Below are 23,977 nucleotides of genomic sequence, written 5' to 3'. Positions count from 1 at the left end.
GCTCCGAGCCGAACCGGGAAGCGGCTCCTGGGCGGCAGGACGGGAGGCGTTACAACGTTTAGGAACTACTTGCCCTGGCCGATCCCTCTGAGACTTGCAGCATTTGGGGCCCATACGCCTCTCGGTGGAAACGTCTGCACTGAGAGAAGAGCTGAGGCCAGCGTGGCTTCTGGCCAGGTGCCCGGGATGACCCCAGCCCCGTCCCCTATACCCCCCCATCCCCACCGCACACACACCTCCAGTAAAACACCTGCCTGGGAGAGCTCGCTGCTGCCGGACACTGCACGGCTTGCTCGGGCCAACATCTGGGGAGGGAGCCCTGACCTCCGCCTAGAGCATGCTCTCTCAGAAGGGCTCACAATTACAAATCTTCCTCTGGCCCTCTGAGATGTGTATGTATCTTCTGCAACTCAGAATTGTCTTTCTCAAGGACCTGAGAGCCATTCCTTCGAAGAGGGACAGGGCTTGTCTCCCCTCTCTGCGGGAGGGCGGAATCCTAGCTTCAGTCGGGGCCAGCTAGCAGGCGCAGCGGGCCTGACCACGTTCCTAGCGACCAAGCTTTTGGTCCCCACCCGTACGGCATTGTCCCTTTAACGGGCCCAGTCACCTCTGCACAAATGGGACTGGAGCTCAGCTCTTTCCCCTAATTCACTAATTGCTGAATAAAATTTGTTTTCACTGCTTTACCTAATGTGCGGCTTTGTTGATCTTTACCAGCTCCATTCCCGCCGGTTCTTGGGTGAGCAGGGGATTTTCTTAGACAAGTTCAGGTTTGAGTTTGTTTATTTCCCAAAAAACCGTTCCTTAAATTGGGGCACTGTTCTGGGAACGTTTAAGAAGGCAACCAGTGGGCCTCCTCCCAAATCGGCATCAGTCACCCTCTGGAGGGCCACCATCCAGGGTGGGAAGAGGTTGGAGGAAAGAGCCAGAGAGGCAAGCTCCCTTCCACTAGCTCCTGTGAAAAGTGAAAGTCAAAACCCACCTGAAACCCCCCTTACCCCAAAGAGCCCCGGCTTGAAAGCCCAGACCAGTGGAATTCGCCTCTTCAGTAACCACACATTCTCATCATGCTCAGCGGCCAAGACTTCAATTTCTTTTCCTAGCATGGTGTTGTGAATGAGGAGTGCACCTGACTCGTTTTCCTCCCCAGACTCTTGAAGAGGGTCAGAGCCCTCCCTCTGCATGAGCCAGCTGTCAGATGGAGGTTGTCTGTAAGTCCATCCTCCTCCCTAGATGGGAGCTGCCAGACAGGGAAAATGTTCCTTATTAAAATATTTGTTCCTTCAACACACATTTATTGATCATTCACCAGGCTTTGCCCTAGACTGGCTCGGGGCATTTAAAGTTTCGAAGAAGCTGCCCCGCCATCCAGGAGCTTAGGGAGATCGGGAGAATGACATCGGAGCGGAGGCATGGACAAGATGCAGTGGAAATAGAGATGGAAGAGCAGCTGTATCTCAGGACAGTGGTGTCCTCAGAGGAGGGAGCTTTTGAGCTGAGCCTGGAACACATGGAGGGTTGGGCAAGGGTGCAGAAGAGGGGATGCTGGGCCAGAGGAGGGCACACACAACACTCGGAGAAATGGAAGGGACCTGAGGATGTGGTGACCAGCAGCTGTTGAGCTTTACGAGCAGGTACCTGCCAATGCAGCAGGTGGAAGGAGTTGAGGCAGGACAGCTGGGCGGGGGCCAAATCAAGATGCTCCTTGTCTCAACTTCATGTGGAGACACATCAGAATTCTAAACAACAGGAGACATGGTCAGACTTGGGTGTTGGAAGGCTACACTGACCACTCCGAGAAGGGGTAACCCCAAAGGTGGGTCGATGAGAAGCAGACACTGTAGTTTGGGCCGAAATCAGGGGAAATAACCAGTGGGGATGAGATGGGGATGCGGACATGAGAGATAGTGGGGAGACACTTAGCAAGAGGTGGTAACAGACGGAAAACTGAGATTGAACCCTGCATCGGGTTCCCTGCTCAGCGGGGAGCCTGCTTCTCCCTCTCTCTCTGCCCCTCCCCCCTACTTGGACTCTCCCTCTGTGTCAAATAAATAAAATCTTTAAAAAAAAAAGTAGCCTCTTTTTAGGGCCTTTGGGTTTTTGTTCAAAATATATACATAGTGGTCTTTTGTGACACCCTAGAGTTACTCTATGTGAATTTTGTGTCAGTAAGAATCTGAGTAATAATAATAATAATAATGGTAATGTTCATAATACCTTGCATTTTATAGGACTTCACAATTTACAGAATGATTTGGCAATCAGTGAGGTAGGGGCTGAAGTTTGAGAGAAAGCTGCACATTGCCCTGGCAAGTCTGGGGGAGTGACGAAGACGCTAGACATAGTGGGGTGTCCATCTATAAAGCCCCTGCTGAGAGGATCGATCAAGGCAAATTCACCATGGTTCAGAATCTGCCTTTTAGCCTTTTAAAGTAGAAAGTCTAGCTTTTCAGTGTCCGCGGGTTGACTGGACTCAAGGACACTAACCTCCACTATTAAGATTCACAGGAGACTGATACTGAAAACATCCATGCTGTTTTACTCATTCATAGTAAGAAATATCGCCTCACACCCACAAGCGTGCACACCAGTCGGACCAGTAGTGCCCAGGGAGGGCGGAACAGGGAGAACCTGCTCCCGGGGTAACTTGTGTGTGAGCCGGGCACCTCCTCAGGCTGCCAGGAGGAGACACGTCCAGATTGTTAGAGGTGGGGTTGGGGACAGATACCAGGGAGGTGATGCCTCAATTGCCAAACACCAGTCCCAGAACTTCCCAAGGCTGAGAGCTCAGGAGGTTTCGAGTACAAGGACAATGGCCGATTGTTGTCCAAGAGACAGCAACTTTCATTCCAGCCCTGCTGTGTGTTAGCCTCTGGTCTTTAGTCTCTGATAATGACTAAGGAGCCTCAGATCTCCGGGAGCCAGCGGCCTGCTAGGAATACACATCAGCAACGGGGCAATCAGGAGAACCGGGGGTGGGGAGGGATGGGGGCTCCTGGAGCCTCCGGACAGCGGGTCCTGCGACAGAGAAGATGAGGCCGGGCTGACCAGAAACATTCTGCAAACTGATCAAAGGGTAGCGAGAGAGGGTCACAGAGAACACGGCATTCTGATGAGCTAAATTTAGTATAGGCTGGAAAGTAAAGGGCAAAGGCTAAGTGTGGGGAGAGGGCTGGAAAGATAAACAAGTCCAGGTGGCAGAAAGAATTTCACTGTGTAAAAGGACGTGAACTTCAACCAGAGGATATTTAAAAATGAGTATTTACTGATAAGAAGAGAAACTGAGTGGCTGGAAACAAGGGAGAGATGGAAACTTCACGTGTATGTACATTTATACCTTTCACATTCTGAACCATGAAAATCAATACTTATTCAAAAAAATTCCAAAAATTCAAAAATAAAAGTATTTTGATGGTATATTTTTAAGTTGTCCTACTTACATGAGTCTGGCTGTGTACCAAGCTGTAGGGGAGCAAAACAGAACGCAAACCTACCCTACCAGCTTCTAACCTACGAGGTATTTTCAAAGCTTTAAGCCTCATCAGAGACTCAGCCCACCTTTGGGTAGATTCCCAATGTCAAAAGATGTAGGATGTGTTTATCCATCTCTGCATCTGAAGACTTGCAGAGACATCCTGTAATCTGGGTTTTGGTGGGAGGCAACATGTAAACTGGGTTTTATAGAATGCATAGGAGCTTTAAAAAATAGAAAAGAGAGGAAGACCTCAAAGAGAAATAGAACTTCCCCAAAAGCCCTGAAATGGTTTTGGAGGAAAATAGTTTGGTATGATGATCAGGGCAGCATGGGAAACAGTAGGAGATGAAGCTATCAGGTGGGATGAGGCCAAATTGTGCAGGCTTTGCACGTTGTATGAATTTCTTTCCTAAAAAGTTCAAAGAAACCCACATGGACCTTGGTCTTCTGGAAGCTGGTGAATATGTACCTTTAGGATGAATTGGTTTTTCCCTCCAAATAGCAGGAAAAAAATAACTTATGAAAATAATTTTTTCTATTTTGTATTTTTCCTCCCATAATTTTTACTGAAACCTCCTAGTTCCTGCTGGTTAACATAAGAAGTAAAAAAAGAAAATCGGTGTAATGAGCAAATATATGAGAAAAATCAGAAGCAAGTGAATAAGCTTGTTTTTTTTTCTCCTTGTCAAATATGCTCATAGTGGTGATTTTTATATTTTATTGAAAATATTTCCATTACCAAGATTGTTCTTCATTTATGTGTAGGAATTAACTGTTATCAATGTTTGGTCGCTTCCAGAAAAATCAAGTTTTCCTGTTGGTTTAACACAGCCCAAACTCTCCCACTGCTTGTTTTCTTTGGCTTATACAGTTGGTTTTCAGTTTTGGTTTTGGTTTTTCAATAGGGCAGTTTCTAGCTTGTCCTGAAATATCAAAATGTCAGGTAATGCGAAGTCTACGTTCTGCATGACAGCAGTCAGCGGCACCTGACTGGAGCCTGTCCATTTAGGCACCAAGCCCCAGGTCCCTGCCCTCCCGCCTCCATCCTGACCCCTCTGGGTCTTTGGGGTTGCCCTGGGTCTGCCCGAGGTTCCACCAGGGGGCGCTGTGATCAGCGTTTTGGAGAGCAGGGCCGGGAGGAAGTGCTTGGGGCTGTTTCTCCAGGCAGTGGAAGGAGGCCCTCTTTTGCTTCCTGGAGAGTAAGTCTGGAGGCACAACTTCCCTTGGCCCAACACAGTGAAGGGTCGGGACTAAGAGCCAGTTGCAAGCCAAGTATTTTGAAATAGAAGGGGAGAAGCAAACGCACACTCTGTATTACCCCTGACATTGGAATAATGCTTTGCAGCAATAAACCTTTGTCAGAGACAGAATGGTATCTGGTCCTCACAGCGATCGTGGGTCAAAAGTAGGACAAGGTGTCTATTCCTGCGTTAGCCAAGACACTCAGAGTCCCTTGTCTCCTTCCCCTAAGAGCACCCGCCCAGCAAAAGAGGCAGGTCCCCCACGGTGCTGGTTTCCTCTCGCTTTCCTTCATGGAGAGGAAGAGGATGAGAGACAAAAGCCCCGCGTGAGGATGGGGTGCCAAGAACACGTGGCTAGAAAAAGGGAGCAAGGACTGGTGGGGCCACAGGAAAGAAGCTGAGATGTGTCTGTCACAGCAAACGTCCTCCTGATGCAGTTTTGGAACATAGCTGAGGTTTGGTGGGGGGGTCCGGAGCCCACGGCCAAGAAAGAATTCTTGAGACATCTTCGGTGCAAGATGGTGGTTTTATGAAGGCACAGGGGCAGGACCTGTGGGCAGAAAGAGCCACGGCTGCCTGCTGCCCCCTGCAGCCCCAGGATTGTGGGGGGCAACTGACTATACACTTTGGGGTGGAGGGAAGTAAAGATAAGGGACGTTCCAAAAGGAGTTTCATCTGCTAAAGAAGACTCACTGATAACGGGAGGCCTTGCTATTATCAAAATAAGGTTGCTTTTCCCTCTGGCAAGGCATCAGCATTAAGACAGGAGCTTCCTGGGGGAACATCATACTCTGCCGGCCTCCAGTATTTGTCAATGGACAAATGGTTATATGGACACTTAATTGTATCTACATTTCCTTCTGCCTTTGTTTCCCACATCACTCCTAGTAGGGTGGCCTTCCACCTAGCTGCGACTTGTGTGTCCCCCTGTGTATCTTGGACCCAGTGGAATCTCAGTGTATATTTTATACACAGAGAGATGACCCAAGGAGTTCATTGGCTTTTACCTGTATACAGGAAGGACACTGATTCCCTTTGATGTCAAGAGCAAAGCTGTGGTGTCGGGCCGATGACACTGAGGACCAGGGCCCTCCTCACATCTGGCCAGTCTGGTCTTGAGTGTCCCCCCAACACCCCCAGGTCCCCCAGTGGCCAGGCCATGGCCGCGTGTCTTTGGGGCTTGGATTTTGTGGATGTTATCAGCCAGGATGCAGAATCCTACTTCCCCTCTGCTTTTGGTTGCTTTTTCTCTGTGTTTGTTTTCTTTGGCTGCTGTAGGAAGATTTGCTTTTCATCTGAGCAGCATGTTCCCTGGTCAGAGCGAAGGATGAAGCCTCCAACAGGATATAGCCATCTGGGAAGGGAAGAGAATCTCCTTGCTTGGGCTTCCTTTCCAAAAGCAGTCCCAGCCCCTAGAAAGCCGTTGCCTTCCAGCCTCCCTCTCTCCACTCACTGCCCCAGGAAAAGATTAAGCAAAGTGCCTCATCACCCATGGCTAGCCTCAAAATAACCTCTCTTTCCCAGGCTGCCTTTCATTCTGTGTATTTATTATTGCAAGACTGCAAAAATCTTGAACATCTTTGGTAAATATGACCAGAAAATAGTGGCACAGTGTGATCTACTCTGCAACACTTGGGTTGCAAGCACAGTTGTGTTCTTTTTTTAATTAAGATGCAATTCACATAACATAAAGTTTGCCATCTCGAAGTGTGCAATCCAGTGGGTTTTAGTATCTTCACTGTATTGTGCAATCATTACCTCTAGCTCATTCCAGAACATTTCCATCACCACAAAAAGAAGCCCCATACTCCTCCCCGCACCCCCCTCCCCCGCCCCAGTCCCTGGCAACCCCTAGTCTGCTTTCTGTCTTCATGGATTTGGCTATTCTGGACATTCTGGGTTTTTTTGTTTTTTGGGTTTGTTTTTTTTTTTGACATCCATATTAATGGAATCATACAACACGTGGCTTCTATGTTTGGTTTTCTTTGTTTAGCAGGTTTTCAGGGTCCATGTCCATTGTCGTGTGTATTAGTACTTCATTCCTTCCCGTGGAGAAATAATATTCCATTGTAAGGATAGACCACATTTTGTCTGTCCGTTCATCAGTTTCCACTTTGGGGCATTATAAATCATGCTGCTATAAGTCATTTGCCATAAACATTTGTGTATAAGTTGTGTGAAAACATATGTTTTCGATTCTCTTGCGTATATGCTAGAGTGGAATTTGGTGGATCCTATGGTCCCTCTACATTTAACTGTTCTGAGGAACCGCCAAGGTGTTTCCCACAATGGCTGCCCTGTTTTACATTTCCCACCAGCAATGTGTACGTTCCCTCCCATTTGTCCCCAGTTCCAATAAGATGCAGCTGACATACCACATTGTACTCATTTAAGGTAGACAACATAATGACTTATGAACATAATGACTGTGAAAAGATCACAATAAGTTAACATCAATCACCTCAGATAAAAAAAAAAATCACCTCACACAGAATTTTTTTCTTTCTTGTGACGAACACTTTAAGATACACTCTCTTAGCAACTTTCAAATACACCATCAGTATTGTTAACTATGGTGGCCGTGCTGTCCACGACATCCCCACAACATACTTACCTTCAAACTGGAGGTTTCTACCCTTGGACCCCCCTCCATTCTTAACTCAAGCAACCAAGGGATTGTTTGGATGGTCTTAGCTGAACTTACGTTGTTAAAGATGTTAGACAAAATGAGACACTGAAGGACACTGCTAAGGCCAGATTTTAATCAGTAACAACTATTGTAACAAGGAAAGGAGTCTGGCATGACTGACCTCAACTTCAGTTTGCACAGAGATGAGCGGGCATTTTAAGGGGAGAATGCTAGAGTGCTGGTCAGGGAAGTGAAAAATCACAACAAAGTGGGAACGGGGCTTGCTCCCTAGGAAACCCACTGAGTTCACTACCTGGAGCTTATCAAGTTAGGCTCCCGTGGGCCCACAAACATAGCAGCGTGCCAGGGGCCCTGTCTTTAGGTGTTGGCTGGAACAAACAGCAAGTTCTTCTGGCAGCCTTGAGTTTCCTCAGGCAAGCACTTTAAGGGGAGCGAGGTTCATCCTAGAGATGTAGCTCTGAGCTATTGCAAACTATGCTGGTGCTTGTTCGAGTCTTTATGGGCCAAGGTTGAGGCTGGTCAAGTCAGAGGAACCCGGGGGCAGTTTGCTCAGAGAGAATGAGGAAATGTGGGGGGATCTTTCTCTAGAACTTTCCTTATTTCATGTTCCTGTCAAAGTAGACAATGAAGCACAACACTGATAACATCAACTAATTTATATAAAAAAAAAATGGGGTCACTACATCCTGCTATAGAAATCCCATCCACGTAACAGAGAACTTGCACACAGCACAGGTCGTCTGTGGAAATGCAGCCAGAGCTGCTTCCTCGGACCCCGCGGAGGAACACGGGACTCAGACCTTTACACGCACAGAGCAGGTGCCCGGAGGGCAGCGTCAGCCCGAGACCTTCTCGGTCCATCCTTGATCTTCCCGCGAAACACAACAGGAAGCAAATTCATCTGGACGGTGACATAAACAGAAGGAATCCTGGCTGATTTTAGATGAAGACTTCTAACAAAGAAGCTTTGGGGAAGGAATGCTCTTGGGTGGAAAACATTCTTTACAGCCAAACTCCACAATTGCTACCATTTACAGTTCTTCACGACAAATGGAAAACCAAATATACTCTCTCGCTTTGTTTTGTTATTTATTTATTTATTCATTTGAGAGAGAGAGAGAGCATAAGCGGGGGGAGTGGCAGGCAGAGGGAGAAGCAGGGTCGCCGCTGAGCAAGGAGCCCCACGCGGACTTGATCCCAGGACTCAATGGGATCATGAGCTGAGCTGAAGGCAAACTATGCTGGTGCTTGTTCGAGTCTTTATGGGCCAAGGTTGAGGCTGGTCAAGTCAGAGGAACCTGGGGGCAGTTTGCTCAGGGAGAATGAGGAAATGTGGGGGGATCTTTCTAGAACTTTCCTTATTTCATAACTGAGCCACCCAGGCATCCCTAACTGACTGAGCCACCCAGGCATCCCTAAACCCTCTTGTTTTGAATAAACCACTGGGGCCTTTGACAGTGTGAAAAACGTTTTCCTTTCTCTGTCTCTCCTTCAATAACCAGAATGGGGAACAAGCAGATTTAGTAACACCCGGCCCTGCCCTACGCCTCATGATCTTCCCTGCACTTAGCTCTTCTAGTGTTGTCTGCTCCCCACAAACCATAATCCTGACACGTATAGAATTACGATCGAGCATTTATTACCTGCAAGACTCCTAGGTTGACAAAACAAACCGGCAGGCACTCCCTGCCCCCCACGCCCCGCACACAGAAACTTACAATCCGGTTTGTAGAATATACATATGGTTAAAAACCAAAGTTTAACCTAGTAAATTTGAAGATCTAATTGGCTTAATTAGGCGATTCATGAATGGGGCAGCATCTCAATCTAGCAGCTGTACAAAACGGAAGGACTTGATAGGCAGAAGCGGGACCGGACAATCAGCAAAAGAAAGGATGGTTTCAGGCGGTCACCTTCCCTTAGGGGAAGAGCAGGGGGTTTATTAGGTGGATTACCTTATCTTCCTGGGGTAGGGGTGGGGATGGAGAGAATCCGCATGACTGATTACAGATGGGTGCTGACCAGAAAATCCATGACTGACTAAAAGACTACATTTCTGGAAGAGGTTAAAACTGAAATTAGATTAGGTACAAAGACTCCGTTTGGTGATGTGGCCTGGCATAAGTGACTTGGGCCTATGGAGTTGTTTGGTTTTTATTATAGTATAAATAAATCTACAAGGAAATAAATATAAGGCGAAAAGTGAATAAGACCCTGTGGGAAGTTGGAGTAGTCTAGTGATATGGAGATTCAAAAAAAGGAGAAATAACTTTTGCCTGGAGTCAAGAGAAAGATTCCTTCCTTGTTGAGAAAGGCCCCCAAAAGCATACTTCTGAATGGGGAGCTCCCCATGGTACCAGGAGAGCTATTGAGAGCAGTGTAAGAAGGAAATGCCCCTGGGCACCTGGGTGGCTCAGTCGGTTAAGCAACTGCCTTCAGCTCAGGTCATGATCCCGGGGTCCTGGAATCGAGTCCCACATCGGGCTCCCCCTGTTCTGAGGGGAGCCTGCTTCTCCCTCTCCCTCTACCTGCCACTCCCCCTGCTTGTGCTCTTTCTCTCTCTCTCTCTCAAATAAAAAAAGATTTCATTTAAAAAAAAAAAAAGAAGGAAATGCCCCATCAGATTTGGAGTGATCTATGTTAGATACCCAGTTAGAGGAAGAGAGAGTTTTTACCTATGCCACATCTAGATCTTGTTACCTTCCTTTTGTGGATGAATAATGATTTTTTAAGGCCTGAAAGCCCATCTTCTGACCAGTTAGTTCCCCTAATTAAAAGCCATCACGATGATAAACACTTTCTCTCACATCCTGCTTTTCTCCTAATCTAAATACACTGCTTCTAGGTATTTCGTTCCAGTTCAAAGTTCTTGCAATTTGTTTTAATGTTTAAGAATAAGAAAAGGACCCCCTTCCCCATTCACATTTATAGTGATGTATGTACCTCAGGATTTTAATATTCTGTGGGGAAAGCCTTATGGATTTCAGGTGTCCTACTGGGAGCCCCTAAGTCTAGAGACTGGGACTTTTCTAGCCAATTATTAGTGATAAGGAGAACTAAGGCAAGAGAAATGTAGATAAAATTAAATTTCCTTACAACTTGCAGCCGGTGGATAAATAAATACCTGAGACCTGCAGTGTTAACATTCCTCAAGGAACTCAGAGGTGCCTTAATGTTAATCCTTTGCTAGAAACTAAAAGCAACCTTAGCTTGACAATAGCCAGACCTCCAGGATCCTGTAATCTTCTTTAACATACAGAAATCCCTTTAGAGATTTCTGTTCTCTCTACTCCCCCAACTTAAAGGTATGTAATCAGTCAACCTCACAATCACAGTGCATCTCTTTCTGCCCAAGGGTTCTGTCCCCGTGCTATAATAAAAGCACCTTTTTGCACCATAAAACGTCTCAAGAATTCTTTCTTGACCCTTGTGCTCAACAATCCCACATCATTAGGACTATTAATGAGAAAATTCTAAGGGTGCCTGGGTGGCTCAGTTGGTTAAGCATCTATCTGCCTTTGGCTCAGGTCATGATCCTGGGGTCGCAGGATGGAGCCTCGAGTTGGGCTCCCTGCTTAGCGGGGAGTCTTCTTCTCCCTCTGCCCCTCCCCCTGCTCATTCTCTCTCTCTCTCTCTCTGAAATAAATAAATAAAAATCTTAAATAATAATAATAAAAATAAATAAACACCTAGCAGGGCATGCATTTTACTGAGGCATGCACGTAACTTTTCTCTGCACAGCCCTGCCTCACATGCATGCACGTGAGGCACCCCCCTTTCCCCTGTGGGACGTGCCCTTCAGCAGACCCCAGTGCCAGGAGACACCAGCAGGGAGAGTGTGCCCATGACTCCCGCTGGCCCCAGGAGGCCAAGGTCAGGGACTGGGGTGGTCACGTGACTCCCCGGGCTCCAGGGTAGAAATGACAACAACTTTGCAGGAAATGCCCGGGCTACAGCAGAAAACCCTAGGGCCTGGCCTTGCACATTGTATTTTCTGGCTCAGCAAAGAGGCATTGTAACAATTAAACAAATAAACAGCAGTCTTGGCCTTGAACTCCAAAGACTTTTGGCATTCTCATGCTTCTCGCTCCCCCTCACCCCACCCCGTGCCTTCCCAGTTGCTCAGGCCAGAATCCGAGAGAATTCTTTGATTCCTCGCTTTCCCTCACCCCTATGCCCACCTAGGCAAGTCCAGTCCCTTCTGCTTTCTCAGGAGGGAGCCCTCTCATGGCCCAGGCTCTGCCTCCCCTCCTCACTTCAGCCTTGCCCAGCCCAGGCCCACCCTGTCCCCACTGCAGCTCAGGGAGACTTTTCACCATGGAACAGACCCCAACACCACTCCCTCACCCTGTACGAAGAACCCATCCAAAGTGTCCCCTTCCGTCACCCTCACTGCCCAAGTCCATGGGGACAGGCACCACACTGTCGGTCACTAGCAGGCCATCCCAGCCCAGTGTCAGGCCCGGAGTGATGCTCAGGGAACACCTGTTGGACAGCTGTGAGTGACTGAGCCTGTAAAAGAACCAGGAAATTGATAAATGAAGGACACCACATAGCCAAGCACCCTTCTCTGACTCTCTAAGACACGTGCCACGGTGGGGTAGGGAGAGGTCCCGAGCAGAAACCCATGTATGTGACCTCAGGCCGGCCTGGAGTCCCAGGAATTGCCCAGGAAACCTCGCGTGCTGAGCCTTCCGGAGATGAGCACCCAGCACCCCGGCTTGCGCCCTCTGGGATGTCTGTTTTTGTCCGCTCATCCGCAAAGGTCCACTGAACTCCTGCTAGGTCATAGGCGTTGTACAGGCACTAAGGATACGGCAGGGAACTGCACGGTCCCTGCCATCGTGGAGCCTACGGTCCAGGGGTGGGAGTGACACCTCACACAAGCAAGCAGCCAGTAGACGGACACGTACCTGCAGAGTGGGATGGCCTGGAGCGGGGCACTAGGATGGAGAGTCACATCCTCCAGTGGTGTGAGTGGGGGTTGGGCTTCTCACCTTCTCTGCCTCAGCCTCCTCGTCTGTGGAATGGGCTGAGGACAGTCCCTCCCCGCAGGGCACCGTTAACACAGAAGTCAGGTCCTGCCCTTGTCTGCTCAAAGGCTGCAGTAGTCCTCGCCTCACTCTGAAGGAGGGCCACGTCATCCCCACGGCCCCAAAGGCCTGCAGGATGGCCTGTCCCCAGCTCCATGCCCCCAACTCCCTCTGGCCCCCCGGCTGCTCCTCATCAGGCCAGGCAGCACATGGGCCAAACTGCATTCACTTTGAGATCAGACCTAGGGTAGCCCCGTGGCCAGTCCCCTGACCCGCCTGGTCAGCGTCCCACCCTCCCTGTGCCCACACACACTTTCTATACACTCAGGACAAGGGGCAGCTGAGCGCTGCAGCAGGTTCGTTCCCAGTGAGCTTTCTCGTGCTGTCACCAAGTAACACACGGAGACCTTGTTAATAGCTTTCTTCCTTGTTCCTGAGCAGGGCTGTCTGGTAGAATTGTCTGGGCTCATGCACGCTCCGAAGATTTTTGTTTTGTGATTTTTGTTGGACACAAAGCAATAAACAGGAACCAGTTTTGCTCTAAAGGCACCACAGAGCTTCCTATAAATTTTTGTGCCGTCTCCTTTCTTTTCCTCCTTTTTGTGTCCCCCTCCCCAGCACCTACTATATGCAAACATCAGGCTGGGGGCAGCATGGGGAATCGCACGTGTTAACAACTAATTCTAATATAGAGCAGATACAGAGCAGATTAAAACGGAGGCTAAGACTCAGGACAGGCGGGAGGCTGCCGTGTCCAGAAGAACCGATTCATTCCAGCAGCTGAGATCAGGGAAGGTTGCACGGAGGAGGAGGCCTCGAGCTGAGCCTTCCTGCTGAGAGAAGCAGAGTTCCAAGTACAGGGCTGGGAGGCCGCTGACAGAAGGGCTGGGGCAAAGGTCAGGGCTTGGCCTCTGCTGGCCTGCCAGGGGGACCCCTGGTCACGAGGGAGGGCAGGCCGGAGGGTGGGGTGGGACTGGGGAAAACATCGGCAGCCAGAAAACAACCTGATCCCTCTTCTGGACATGGGATCGAGGCTGCTGGGGAAGTGATTCCTATTGTTTCTGTTTCCTTCTCAGGGGCCCGCAGAGAGGAGGCGGCAGGCCTGCCGATGGTCAGAGTGGCCTTGAGAGCTCCTTAAGAGGTCAAGAGGGAGGAAGAATAGGAAATGGCCCCCTTGAAGAAAGAAAAGATAAGCAAGATCAAAGTACAAAGAGACGGGATTTTTGTCAGTGGGAAGCTGCAAGAAGATCCCTCCGACTCAGGGCACCAGGGCCACGGGATCCTAATAAGGCGCCATCCGCTTCAACCGTACCCGGGTCCAGAGAAGTAAAGGGACTGGTTCAAAGCCACACAGCCGATTGCTTTCCTGACTCCCTGTGCAGTGCTCAGATTACTTCTGCGGCTGAGAGCAAGTGCAAAGGAAGACCCAGATCCCTTCCCCCTCCAAAGTTCGGTGTTAGCAGAGGATGGTCCCCAGTTCCCAACCAGGCAGGACGTCCCCTGCCCAGGTGCTCAGGAAGACCTCAGGACCCAGGGCCTCCTGGCCTTGGAGGTCAAGGCCACCCCCACTGCCTGGTTCCAGCCCCAGCCAACCGGGAGAGCAGGGCAGGCCGTGCTTACGGTGGAAGCCACCTCCTCTGTTAAAGGTGTCCCTTCGCCAAGGTCAGTGTTCATGACTCAGGCAGCCCACTCCCCACCACGCCCCGGACGCCCCTCTCCAGGCACACCGTCACTCACTTTTCTCTCCCCTTTGGACCTTTGCACTTGTTACGCCCATTGCCTGAAACCCTCTTCCCCACCCCTTCGCCCACCCCACCCCCACCGGAAAGCTCCTGCTCATCACGCAGGTCCCAGCTTTGACATCCCTCGCCTTGTGGGGAGCCTTCCCAAAATAGGGTCTGGGCCACGCCTAAGGGGCCCCTTGATCGCCTCATGCACGCACTCTTCACACTAGATTATAATTGTCTGCAGCTATATGACTGAATAAAAGTTCTCTCAAGGCCAGACCTTACTTTTTTATTATTTCCAGAAACAAGGACACCCTGAGCTCTTTCTGTGGGTTTCACTATTGCGAGAATGAATAGCCTCCTGATAATTCTACAAAGTGGGTACAGTTATCAAACCCCCTCTTGTCAGATGGGCAAACTGTGATGCAGAGAGGTTGAGCCTCTTGCCCACGGTCACCCAGGGAGTGAGCTGTGGAGTCAGATTTCAGAGCCAGCGCAGGGGACACCCAGACGTGCTACCCAGATCCACCTTCCAGAAAAGACTCGGCCCCAGCTGCTGGGAATGTCTGCAGACAGCTTTTCAGCTACGAGCACTTTTCAGACTGCCTCAGCTCTGGAGAGCCACCTTGCCCAGAGGGCAGCCCACATCCACGGACTGATCAGCATGGGGTAGAAGCGCCTGGCCGTCCCGGAGCAAGTCGGTCAACCCTGTCAGGCCATGCTGGCTTCAGCGTTCCCCGGGGGGGTGGCCCGAGGCCATGGCTGGGTGTCTTCTGCCCAGTCCCGCTTCCTGCTACTGGGGGTTGAGCCCACGGCTCCCCTGTCATGAGCGTGTTCTGAAGGCCACACCCGAGCTGGGGCTTTCCACATCAGCTGTATTCGGCCATAAAGCAAGGTTAACATAATTATAAAGTGGGTTCAGGATTCCAAACTCAATGACATTTCACCACGTGACTGACTTGGCTTCGTAGACAGCCCACCGAGCAGAACAAACCAGATAACAGAGCGGTTATCGGAAGTTAACGAAGCAAACTCGAAGTCAGTCTGTGGGCACGAAGTTGCGATAAGGCCTCCGCCTGGTCCGGGTCGGCTCTGGGCACGGACTGCCCGTTGTGTTCGAGCAGGGAAGGATCTCCCTTCTGCTCGGACATCCTCATGCAGAGCCTTGGGCAGCAGTTAGCTTTTTGAAGCGATCGGACAGAGGGCTCCGGTCGGAAGAGTCTGACAGTTTACTGCAAGGGTCCTCCCTTTTCGGGGGGACTGAAGCAGGCTCGGGCCCCCGTAGACCCCTCTGCTTGTGCTCGTCGTCGGTTCTGGGGCGTCCACAGCTGGTGCTGGGCTCCAGTACCCTTCCCTCTACTCCTTGCGTCTTTGCTTGACACAGGCCCCTGCTTGACATGAGTGACGCCCTCTTGCTCTCTACAACCCCCTAACAACCTCCTGCACGTGACGCTGCACCCCGGGGCGGTGGGACAGCGGGGCTCACACCCACAACCACCCAGCCTGTGGCCTCCCAGTGGAGCCGCCCGGCCGTCCAGCTTGGTGCGGGGACACAGCGGGTGCACGAGGCTTCTTTGCTGAATACATGAGCGGACACAAATGAAGAGGCTCCTTGGGTGATTAATAAAAGTGTGTATTTGCTCTCCCGGTCCTCATAGCTGTTATGACTGAGCTTGTAGGGCCCCTGCGTGTCTGCCATGAGCCATGACCGTGACCTCCCGCCCCCTGACCTCCTGAGAGCCCCGAGCTCTCCTGCTGATCCTCAGGCAGCCTGTTTGTCCTTTGAACACTGTGCCCAAAGGAGTTGACAGGACTTTGTCTGCACCCCCATGTCACAAATAGGACCAGCCTGGGTGTTGGCAAATAAGGCCAGCGGCAAGCCTAACCCAGCTCAGGGTGAAAGTGCAGAGTCCTTCCTCATCTGGAATGGCTGGAAAAGACAGAAAGCTACAAATAAACCTTTTCCTGGAACCTCCAGCCACCTGCTTCCGATCAGCAGCTCTCGAGCCCCTGCCCCCACACCAGTTCTGCAGCAGCTCTAGCTGGGTTTGCTTTAAGCAAAGGAAAAGGTGGGGCTCTGCTCCCAACAGGAACCTGGAAGCCATTCCCCGTGTAGATAAAGGATGAGTTTAGGGGGAAGAGAGAAAAACACTAACAGTGGAGGGGGAGCAGGCTGTGTGTCTCCCCACCCCCCCAGGTCCCTCCCTCCCCCTCTCCCCTGTAGCAGGTTGGGGTGCAACAAACAGCACTGGGCTGGGACAGGGGAGCATCCAAACAGACCAGGTCCGGCCACTTGCCGCTGACCAAATCCAGAGGTGGTGAAACAAGGAAGGAATTTATTTCAGTGAGGCCACCACTGGGAGGACAGTGGACTGGCATTTCAAAGACTGCCTCCAAAATACAGAAAATAGTCGTGGGCAGTTCTGGGAAGCCAGGTGGTCTGATGTCAAGTGGTGTTCCTGGGGTGCAGGGCGGCTTCCTGCTAGCCTGGGGCTCGGGCACGTGGCCCTCCAGGGCGCTGCGAGGAAACGGGGAGGTCTGGCCCCAGGGGAACACAGTCCCCAGGCAGTGGGAACAGTAACTGTGGTTGCCTAAATCACACCAAGGACGTGTGGCAAAATACAGTAACTTCAACCACCCCGACCTGGGGGCACGGATCTCCTCCCTGGCCCAGCCCCCATGTCCCGCCCTCTGTGCGGGGTGCGGCGATCAGATGGGGGGTTCACCAAATGTGGGGCGTCCCAATTGGGTGGGGGCTACTGGCCCAGGTAGTGAGATACTTCACCCATCGCAGAATCAAAGAGAAGTTTATTGAATACAGCACAAGGGATCCTCGGGCAAAAGAGCAAAGGAGAGACTGCAACGCGGGGGGTGAGGGGTCACAGGTATAGGGTGGAGTGAGGGAGTATGGGGACGTAGGGAATTTCCCCTTTTTGGGTAATCTCGGGAACTGTGCTTGGATGTAATTGGTCAGTTAGGGCCTATGGCTACTGCAAGGTGGGTCGCTTAATGAACCTATTTGCATTCAGCTCTCTGGTCGCTGTGGCCCCTTTCTGCCTCGCTCAAGCTTCCATTTCTCAAGCCCGTTACCTCAAAGCAGCCTGGACATCCTGCGCCTCACCTGAGGTAAAGCAGCAGCTAAGGAATCTCAGCATCTCAGAAATTCATGGTATGAGGGGCTGGTAAGCGCCGCGAGTCTTTGGCTGCAGGGTTTCTAGCTACCTAGCTGGATCACGTTGTTGGGCCCAGGAAGGCAAATTGGATGTGATTAGGATGAAAGTTCCCTCTTCCTTGCGGTCCCTTGGGGGTAGCAGAGCCAGAGAGGAACGGGGGGGGGGGGGGGGTTGTGTGTAGCTGAGTCCCGGTTTCAGGGCTTCCTGGCCACAGAATCACATCTAAGGATGTGGTTAAGCCCAGCCAGCACAGCGCCTCCCAGCTAAGAGACTGCATGCTCCTGGTCCTCCTCTCTGATGCCCAGCGAGACCCGGGGGGGGGGGGGGGGGGCATGCGGAATCGGGGGGCGGGGGGTGCAGGTGGAATCTCAGGCCTGTGGCACCACGGGCATGGCTCACTGACTTACTGAAACGGAAGCTCCAAAACGCAAATCCAAGCTTAATTTTGCATGGAAAAGTAAAGGTAATAAAGGACATTTGTAAATAAGTTATATGCCTTTTTCTCCTTAACGCTACAGATCTCAAAATACACAAACCATAGTCCACAACAGAGTGGGGGCATGATAATAACACCTAACTCGGGGTTCTTTCCACGATGAAAGAAGATAAACAGGTAAAGGGTTTTTTCCAGCAGATAAGTCCCTCGCAAACGAACGCAAAAGGTGTTATGCCACCACTTTCTACTTCTGCAGCGATTCTGAACATCTCTCCTAGGAAGGGAAATACACACGAATTATTTCCCCCCAATTTGAATGTTTTTATAGATTTTTATGTATTTATTTGACACACACACAGAGCCAGAGAGCACAAGCAAGGGGGAGCAGCAGAGGGAGAGGGAGAAGCAGACTCCCTGCTGAGCAAGGAGCCCAACGCGATGTGGGGCTCCATCCCAGGACCTCAGGACAATGACCTGAGCGGAAGGCAGAGGCTTAACTGTCAGAGCCTCCCCGCATTTTGAATGGAGAAAGCGGGTCTGGTTGGAAGGGGTTTGCTCTGGATTTAAAGACCCAGTAAAAGGAAGGGCTCGCTCTTTGCTCCGTCTGTACTTTGGTCCTCATTTCTGTATCAGCTTTGAACCAGACACACTTGTTTAGAGCCTTGTCAACAGGTTATGCAAGCGAATCACCTGAGAAACGCCTGTTAAAAAAACAAAACAAAACAAAACAGCCAAGCCAGCTGGAGATGTTGAATTCTGACCCTAATTTGTGTCCTGGATGGAGCTGCAGGGTGCGAGGTGCTGAGCACTCCTGGGGGGGAGATTAGGCCTGGCCATCCAGCAACCAAACTTTTGTTCTGCCCCCCTCCCAAGCCCTCCCAGACCTGCCCCTTTGTGGCTTTCACACCCTCCAGGCTCTGGCACTGAGCCTTCTAGAAAATCTGAAGAGACCTCCTTTTCCTGGTGAAGTTCAGTGGAGTGGTTTGGCTCAAAACCCTTGCCTCTTAAAAAAAAAAAAGAAGATCCCACGTATTATTTTTCCCCACATTTCCCCGTGAATGGTCAAGGGAGCTTGAGATTTTGTTTTTTCTCAGGCTTTTGGCCAAACCACAGAATCTCTCAAATACGGCCTTTACAAGGATGCTGAGGGCATTATTTTTCCCCTTTAACTCTGTATATAATTTGTATTATAAAATACATTTACAGAGAGAGCTATAAAGTTTTCAAAACAGTTTGGGGGGGCACCCAGGTGGCTCAGTCGGTTGGGTGTCTGCCTTTGGCTGGGGTCATGGTCCCAGGGTCCTGGGATCGAGCCCCACATCTGGCTCCCTGCTCGGCGGGAAGCCTGCTTCTCCCTCTCCCACTCCCCCTGCTTGTGTTCCCTCTCTCGCTGTGTCTCTCTCTGCCAAATAAATAAATAATCTTAAAAAAAAAAAACAGTTTGGGGATGATGGCATCACAAAGTTAAATTCAGTTTATTGGTCCTCCTGCAGAGTCGGGGGGTGGGGGGAGGACATCGTGGGGGCAAACCCCACAGCAGCAGCTCCCTGAATCTGAGCCTGCTGGGAGGGTTTTCCAGCCCCAGGACCACTGTCTGCGAGGGCGCCGCCATGCCCTGGAGGACTACTGGAAGGTGCAGGAAGCCTGAGCTCAGGTCCTGCTTCTTGGTCACGGACGCCGGTCGGGGGTTTTCTGATAAAGTGCAGATGCGGGGCAGAGAGGGACAGCAGGGGCGATTCCAAAGTGGCTGAAGACACCAAGGTCCCCCCCTTCCTGCTTTGCTCTAAGCCTAACAGCTGGTGGACACACGTGACCCCCGCCCTGCCAGGGAGTATAATCTGAGGCTACCCAGGACCACTCTGCTTCTCTTGACCTGCTTGTGTTATTGTGATTTATAATCAGAAATACATAGTTGGTGGGACGCCTGCGTGGCTCAGTCTGTGAAGCTTCTGCCTTCGGCTCAGGTCATGATCTCAGGGTCCTGGGATTGAGTCCCGCGTCTGGCTCCCTGCTCAGCAGGGAGCCTGCTTCTCCCTCTCCCTCTGTCCCTTCCCCCCGTTTATGCTTTGTCTCAAATAAGTAAAATTTAAAAAAAGAAAAAAGGGAAGAAAGAAATATAGAGTTGGTCTTAGTCCTTGTTCCTGGCACAAGCTCCTAAAACCCTTTTGGAATTTCTAAGTCGGGAGAGCAGGCAAGGTGTCTTTTGTTATGCTAATGAGACAAACCTCCAGGTTGCCCAAAGAACCAACCCTGTGATTAAAGATTTGGAAATTTCCACCTCCCTCCAGAACTCCCGCGAGAGGAGAGGGGATGGACATTGAATTCTATTACCAATTGCCACTGGTTTAATCAATCACCCTACATAATGATGTCTCCCTAAAAACAGGCTTCGGGGGATCTTCCAGATTGCTGAACACACTGGAGATCTGGGGAGACGGGTGTGTTTGGAGAGGCACGGAAGCTCTGTACCCTCTCCTCAGACCTTGCCCTGTGCATCTCTTCTATCCAGCTGCTCCTGAGTTAGATCCTTTTATAATAAACAGGTAACAGGGAGTAAAATGTTCCTCCCAGTTCTGTGCGCCGCTCCAGCAAATTAACAGAACCCAAGGAGGGTGTTGTTGGAACTTCCGATCTTTAGCTGGTCCATCAAAAGCACAGGTGGCAACTTGGACCAGTCTTGTAGGAGGACTAAGCCCTTCCATCTGTGGGATCTGATGCTCTCTCCAGGGAACAGTGCTAGAACGGAATTAAACTGTAGAACACCCAACTGGTGTCAGATAGCTGCTTGGTGGTGTCGGAAAACTCACACATCCCCACTGGGTGCACTGGGTACACTTCCCTCCCACCAAGCCCTTTCCCACCGCTTCTGTGGAGACTCAGTCAAAGGGCATGTTACATATGCCTTGCCTGGGGCTGGCACCTGCCAGGTCCCCCCACCTCAGCTCAGGTCAGACCCCAGGCTCCCACCTGGGGAGTCCACTGGCAGTTGCAACCTGCAGCAGCCCCGGGGGGCCAGCATTTCCCCATCTTCTAAGCCACTAGTGAAAAACGCAGCTTCCTGGTCCCACCCGAGCCTCTCAATCAAAATCGTGAAACCCCTATAGAAACGTAAAGATGGACGGAAATTAAGATGGACACACTCATGCTTCAGCAAGGCGTGACTTTAAAACAAGCCTCTCCCTCTCCCCCCTTCGCTTGTTTTTCTGTAAAATCCTTCATTCCAGGAGCTCGGTATCGATGCTGATACGTAGTAACAACACTCCGATGGCCAGAGCCAGCTTGAAGACAGGGTGAACACAGCTTGGACCAGATTCCTATCGAATCTGCCCCGATCCTGCGTTTTTCTCTAAGACTCCTCAGCCTTTTTACCCTGGGTGGGCTTGCAGTCTTCGAAGCACTAGCCGGCTGCAGTCTCCCTTTGCCTGGCAAAGTAATAAACTATCTTCCTTCTTATACCCAGACTCTGTCTTCAAGCTACCTATTTCGGCACGGGGCACAGCGGTCGGTTTTCAACTATTGGAGGTTCTGGAAATGTTCACTTCCAACAAATGCATGAGCTGAGACAGGAGTCTCAGCTGAACCCTATTCTGCTGGGTTTCCTGAGAACCAGCCCCCCCTTCCCCTCCTTAAGACCTAAGCAGAGTTCCAGATGAATCGGGGACCCTTCCCTCCCCTTGGGCCTTGGGGCGGCACTGGGCTCCTCGTAGTGGCTTGGGTGCCCCAGGGAGGTCCCCATGTGAAGTCAGCCTTGGCTGGACGCTGCAGGAACCTGAAGCAAGGCTGGAAAGTTAGGGGGAGAAAAACTTCACACGCAGACACCTTACACAAATTGAGGGTTTTATTTACATTATAGGGCAGGAAAAGGATACAAAAGAAGCCTCTTGGTCAAGCGTGTAAAGCCAAAGCTCTAAAACTCAATTCTCAGTAGGGTGTGGACCCGGATATTTAAAAAAAAAACAAAAACCTGAAGACAGAGAAACAGGCAAAAAGGTAATCTGCAACACGGATGCCCTGTCCCCGGGGAAAATGTGCCCTCAGGCAGTTTGGACAAGGTCATCTTCTGTACACAGGAATCTGGCTCCCGGGACAATCCCTGCGAGGTTCTGACTGATGACATTTCTAGGCTGATTCTTAATCAGACGATTCGAATTTCAGGGCCAAATATACTTGGCCTGATAGTATCTCCAATCTGGGGATGGGATGGGGAAGGTCTTCATCGGACAGGCCTGGGCAGCTCTGGTCCCTTCCAGGGTCACGCTTCCATTCCTCCGAGGGGACTCAGCGACTTCTCCGGGGCGGGTCAGCATCCCTGGGCCCGCCGGGGAGCGACATCCTCCAAGCCCATCACAGGCTGCCTCCTCCCGTCACCTGTGGGCCGCGGAGGCCTGGCTCTCCCACTAAACTCTGCTTGGCTTTTTCTTCCACTTCGGTCTCTTTTCCCCGAGTCCCAGTGTGCCCAGGCAAGCTGTCAACCTCTTTCATCATTTGAGTGAAAACAAGACCGTTTGTTTTCTCTTTTCCTCACAAATATTAATGATGCAGAACTGGATCTAAGTTCATCTTCAACATGAGCCTCCAGAATGTCTAGCTACAACTTTCTCCTACACTGGTTCCTTTTTCTGTCCATCTGTCTGTCCCTGTCTTCCCCAGCCACCTTCTCCACGTTCTGGTGCCACCTGGTTGGCTTGACGGCGAGGCCCGAGCACGGAGGCCTCCTGTGCTGGGCCTGGGGAACCGCTCAGGGCACACGCCGGTGCTGCCACCCACCCTACAGACCGATCAGCAACAACTACTTGGGCTTCTGGATATTCTGGCAACAGTCGGAACGGTGGCCTATCTGGGGGTTGGCGGAGGGACTTAATCCACTTGCCACAATTTTACAATGCAACATGAAGAAGGTTTAGTATTACCTCTTTTTTTCTTTTTTTAAAGATTTTATTTATTTATTTGACAGAGAGAGACACAGCAGGAGAGGGAACACAAGCAGGGGGAGTGGGAGAGGGAGAAGCAGGCCTCTCGCCGAGCAGGGAGCCTGACACAGGGCTCCATCCCAGGACCCTGGGATCATGACCTGAGCCAAAGGCAGAAGCTTAACGACTGAGCCAACCAGGCGCCCCTTAGTATTACCTCTTATTTGACAATGCTTCTCATGTAATTTGATATATCAAATAAGCCTAATGAGTTGAGCAAATCTTTTAGAATGTTCCAGGTCAAAAAGACTTTTAAGCAGACCAAAAGCCCAAATTCTAATTTTGCACCAGCTTACTTTTGATATTAAAACTTATTTTTAGGGGCACCTGGGTGGCTCGGTCAGTTGAGTGTCTGCCTTCGGCTCGGGTCGTGATCCCGGGGTCCAGGAATCAAGCCCTGCATAGGGCTCCTGCTCAGAGGGGAGTCTGCTTCTCCCTCCCCTCCCTGCTTGTGCTCTCTCTCTCTAGCTCTTACTCTCTCAAATAAATAAAATCTTTAAAAAAAAAACCTTATTTTAAAATCTATTCATCTTAATCTTAGCCAGCTTGACCACATATTAAAATTCCTTTTCTAAAAAAAAAAAAAAAAAAAAAAAAAAATTCCTTTTCAAGGATTCCTTTTCTACAAACCTTCTACAATTTTATTTTATTTTTTTAAAGATTTTATTTCTTACTTGAGAGAGAGAGCAAGCAAAAGAGAGAGCACAAGCGGGGAGGAGGTACAGATGGAGAGAGAGAATCAGACTCCCCACTGAGCAGGGAGCCCGATGTGGGGCTCAATCCCAGAACCCCGGCATCATGACCTGAGCAGAATGCAGACGCTTAACCCACCGAGCCACCAGGGTGCCCTAAACCAACAAACTTAAATTAGTTTTAATACCGAACATTTTCTCAGATTTCATGAAGCTGGAAAACATTTCGGTTAGTTTCTATCTTTTTCAGAGTTCTAGAATGTCCAAGCTTTACAAATGCTTGTCTTCCAACCAACTAAATAGAGCTCTTTCGCTGTGAATTGTGTAAGACTGTTGAATCACAGATCTGTACCTCTGAAACAAATACATTATATGCTAAAAAGAAGAAGAAGAAGAAGAAGAAGGAGAAGAAGATAGCAGGAGGGGAAGAATGAAGGGGGGAAATCGGAGGGGGAGATGAACCATGAGAGATGATGGACTCTGAAAAACAAACTGAGGGTTTTAGAGGGGAGGGGGGTGGGAGGATGGGTTAGCCTGGTGATGGGTATTAAAGAGGGCACGTTCTGCATGGAGCACTGGG

The sequence above is a fragment of the Halichoerus grypus genome, chromosome 7, assembly GCF_964656455.1.
Source record: "Halichoerus grypus chromosome 7, mHalGry1.hap1.1, whole genome shotgun sequence".
Classification (NCBI taxonomy): domain Eukaryota; kingdom Metazoa; phylum Chordata; class Mammalia; order Carnivora; family Phocidae; genus Halichoerus; species Halichoerus grypus.
Note: the sequence above shows the minus strand (reverse complement) of the source record.